The sequence below is a fragment of the Panulirus ornatus genome, chromosome 10, assembly GCF_036320965.1.
Source record: "Panulirus ornatus isolate Po-2019 chromosome 10, ASM3632096v1, whole genome shotgun sequence".
Taxonomy (NCBI): Eukaryota; Metazoa; Arthropoda; class Malacostraca; order Decapoda; family Palinuridae; genus Panulirus; species Panulirus ornatus.
Genome location: NC_092233.1, coordinates 6152501 through 6157287, shown reverse-complemented (window position 1 = coordinate 6157287; position 4787 = coordinate 6152501).

Below are 4787 nucleotides of genomic sequence, written 5' to 3'. Positions count from 1 at the left end.
TACGACACTGTCGCAGTGATCCTTCATTAAGCTTCGACTAAGATTTACGACGCCCGTAAGGTCTCTGGACGAATGGCATAGGAGACACTTCAGGTGTCGTAAAATGCGACGTTCTCTGAAAGACGCCTTATTCCTGCTTCCTCAGGGAGCGCAGCTTGCTGTCTCCATGACAGATTCAAGGCAACGTATTGAGTATACAAGGGGACGTGTGTGTGTGTGTGTGTGTGTGTGTGTGTGTGTGTGTGTGTGTGTGTGTGTGTGTGTGTGTGTGTGTGTGTGTGTGTGTTCAGAGAGGATGCGTCTCACATACCTCATAGTGAGGGACCTTTTGACGAGTTCAGGCGTCGCTGTGGGTAGACAGCCTTCTTCCTCCTTGTTCATCCTGAGACATCCCTCCCTCCTCCCTTGCTCCTACAGGATCACCAAGAGGTGGTGTTTGCACTGGAATGAATGATGAAAATGGATACACTTAATCTATGTAACTCTTTATCGAAACTGTATATTGAGTGAAGAAGCTTACTTTTTCCCCACCATGTGCTAACACACACACACACACACACACACACACACACGAATTCACTTTAAAGTTCAACAATAAAACGATAAGAGTTCGATGAGGTAAATACAGTATGTTGTGTTCCCGTCCAAGTCTATGATAGGACGAGGCAGGTGTTGTGTGGGAGAGGGACCATGTTGAGTGGCGAAGAGATCTTGTTCAGTGGTGGCGGTGGCGAAGACACTATGAGGCGATGAGGAGATCATGTCAAACAAGTACGTGAGGAGAGGAATGAGTGTGAGATGAGGGGAAAGGCGTCAGGTACCACCAAAGTTGGGTAAGGTGGAAGGTGAACGTGAGTGATGTGCGTATAAATGATGTGAGGAGGGGACAAATGAGGTCTGCTGTGAGGAGGTTATCATGGCCTCATAACGTGCAGTGACAGTGATTTCACTGTCGATCTCGTGCATGGCACCAGGGTCGAACGGCGTTACCTCACCGGCAAAAGAGTGAGTTAGAGTGAGTGTCGACACCAGAGCCTCACGACGCCTCATGACCCTTTTTCCCTCATCCTGTCTGACGACCTCTCTTAACCCCTGCTTGATAGCCACTCTCTCACCCACCTCCCCCTCACACACACCACCTCCCTCCCTCACACACACACACACTAACCCGGGCGGGCGGCCACCATCCTCCCTCCCACCTGATCCCAGGGTGGGTATGATAAGGTTGCTGAAGGTGGCTGGATATGAGAACGCTGTCTCACCACACAATACGAGCAGATGGCCGCCATCCCCCGCCCCCGCTTGCTCCAGAACCAACCACCCTCGCTGCCTACCTCACGTGATGTATAGAATATGCTTCTCTGGCCCCAGCATGTGTGTGTGTGTGTGTGTGTGTGTGTGTGTGCTGTGTGTGTGGTGGGCATATAAGAGTAAGAGGGGAAGTAGGTGGTAGGCCGAAACACGGGCGCTTGCCACGAGATGAGGCTGCCGCCCGGGAGATAATGTGAACATAGTGCATGAGGGAAAACAACCTCGATGGGGGTCTATGTATGCAGGCACACACGCCCGGCGAGGGTGTGCACTCATTGCTATGCACGCCCACTCTCGCCCGGCTACCACACTCCTGCATGCACATCCACACACGGAATTAGAGCACATGCCGACACCCGAAGACATACATGCATACCGAACTACGGCACGCAACCCTCCCCGAGGACCACAAACCGAACCCTCTGCAGGAAAAAGAAAGACTTGGGGAAAGTCTCTCGACGGATAGGCTATGAGTGATGGGTGGGGAAAGATGACTTCGAAGTGGGAAAATATGACTTCGAAGTGGATTAAGATGACTTCTAAGTGGGAAAAGGTGACTTCGACGTGGAAAAAGATGACTTCGACGTGGGAAAAGATGACTTCGAAGTGGGAAAAGATGACTTCTAAGTGGGAAAAGGTGACTTCGAAGTGGTAAAAGATAACTTCAAAGCACTTCAAAGCAAAGTACACTCTTGTGTACCAGGGGCATGGCTACGATGACGCCAACCCCGAAAGACATCATTAAAGGCTATAGATATATTTCATATCGATGATTCCCTTCGTCAGATCAAATAGGCAAGGGCTCTCCTCTCCCTCCCTCGTGTCTCCAGCGGTCGGCTGCGCTATAAAGGGAGACTTTAATTTAGTTCACGGCCGCGTCATCGGCGGGAGGCCTCCCAACCCCCCCGGAGGCTTCCCCTACAGCAGCGCCGCCGTCATGTAATCCTAGGTATTCCTGTCTGGCAGGTTAAAGACGTCATAAATCCAAGATGGCGGGCGGGAGGAGTCTGGCCGGGAGGAGGGGACGCTACACAGCTGGTAGGAAGGGACGCCAGACAGCAGGAAGGGACGCTAGACAGCAGGAAGGGACGCTAGACAGCAGGAAGGGGCGCTAAACAGGAGGAAGGGACGCCAAACAGCAGGAAGGGACGCTAGATAGCAGGAAAAGACGCTAGACAGTAGGAAGGGACGCTGAACTGCAGGAGGGGACGCTGAACTGCAGGAGGGGACGCTAGACAGTAGGAAGGGACGCCAGACAGCAGGAAGGGACGCTAGACAGTAGGAAGTGACGCTAGACAGCAGGAAGGGACGCTGAACTGCAGGAAGGGACGCTAGACAGCAGGAAGGGGCGCCAGACAGTAGGAAGTGACGCTAAACAGCAGGAAGGGACGCTGAACTGCAGGAGGGGACGCTAGACAGCAGGAAGGGGCGCCAGACAGACAGCAGGAAAGAGACGTCAGACCGAAGGACTCGTTACTAACGCTCTCCCTGTCCTTCTGGCCACACGCTTCAGGCTCCTGGTGGGGAGGTGCTGCACTATGTCTCGTCATGAGCAGGACAACAGCATGATGGATGAACAGATTAATCATGACTTGTACTAACCAGGTATGACACACACACACACACACACACACACACACACACACACACACGCGAGTCATCAAGGGCCAGATCGGGGTCGGACCCGCATGATGTGATCGAATCTTGGGCGTGGCAGTAAAGCCTTCACTCAACCCAGGTGTTCATCCTCCATCTCGGGGCTGGTTGATAAATAGGTACCTGGCTTAGGCTTGTGTGTGTGTGTGTGTGTGTGTGTGTGTGTGTGTGTGTGTGTGTGTGTGTGTGTGTGTGTGTGTGTGTGTGTGTGTGAAAATGTTTGGGATATAAACATCTACTGCTTTTTCATGAACTTACAACAGCTTTCACTTTATGAATCAGCGCACCTCACGAGCGTCTGTCGAACCCCATGACAGAAGACCACGTTTACTGGGAAGGTCGATGCTGGTGTTCTTCTACAGGGTCATTATATCCAATGGTAATTACCCATTGACAGTAGATGGAGAAGGAGTAATTACCTCATTACATTAGACGGAGAGGGAGTCATACACTGGAGAGGTGGGAGCCCTCACTCTTAAACCGTCCCTACTTCCAAAGTGTCCGTGGTGATGTCTCGGCCCTCGCTGCAAACCGAAATGGTATACTGGATTTGACCACACCTGGGCTGGAAGATCCAACCACACGTACCTCGGTTGAGGGAAAGACCTGTAGAAGGATGCGAAAAGGGGACATCCTTTACACCCGGGATGGTGAGGGAAATCTGACTTTCCTACACCAGAACCTTACAAGCGGTCGACCATCACTGAGGTAAGCAAGTGGTGTTGAAGCTGCTGTCGGATCCGATGTGAATCCTTCTTGATCGTTTTTTCTTTTGTTTCCAAGCGGAAGAGATTCGAATGGCTTCCTGGGGAGTTGGAGGACACACGAGCTCTGACAGATCTTGGGGAACAGGTTCTGCAACTTGTTCCGCATCGAGTAATAAAGATCCTGTGACTAATTGGCCAATTGTTCTTGTAGTACTTCCGAGATCGACTTGATCAAAAAAAGAGTTTGAATGTATCAAACTCCTCTTCCCCCACTTTTGCTTCCCGTAACTCCAAGGTCATCGCAAAATGCCTTAAGAATTTGTCAAAAAAACTGAAAACTGTGGCATGATGTTGTCCCTGTAGGGAGTTAGAGAGGGTTCCAATGCCTTAAAAAAAAATACATTCAAGGCATGTGGGGTACGTGATGCAATCCTAGTTTTGCAACATGGTAGGGACTTCGTGACCTCCCCTTCCCTTTTTTTCTTATTCGTAATGACGGAAGAGCTTTATTCATTTCTTCGCGAGATTAAAGATTCTTGATGAAATGGGCTAAAGAGATCCAATCCAACCTATCATGTCAAAGAGAATTGTTTCGTGAGGTTGGAATCTATGCAAAGCAGTCGAAACAGATGAGAGTCCCTGTGTTACTGTTGATCACCTTGATCAAGTAGGGTTCATCTTGGAGGCTAAGGCGCCTGTATGAGGATGATGATGCAGAGTCCAAACCTCTCTTAATCATTTTATACCCCTACTTAGAGTCGTCTCTGAAACCCTAAAAGACGACTGAACACAACAGCCTGCTCCTTCAGATCTACTCCCGCATATACACTTCAGCACAGGAATCCCTCCCACAAGTCTCAGCGAAACAGTTAACTTCCACGAAAAAATAAGTCCTCTTTCCCGGAACTGACTTCAGGAGCAAGACTAGATTACGAATCCCACATGAAGCCACCATCCCTACTGTGTGGAAAAGCTGCTAGCAAGTGAGCACATCTTGAGACTCGTTCAGGTGGGTAGTAAATAAGTTAAAGGAACGCCCTCCATGGTGGGTAGTAAATAAGTTAAAGGAACGCCCTCCATGGTGGGTAGTAAATAAGTTAAAGGAACGCCCTC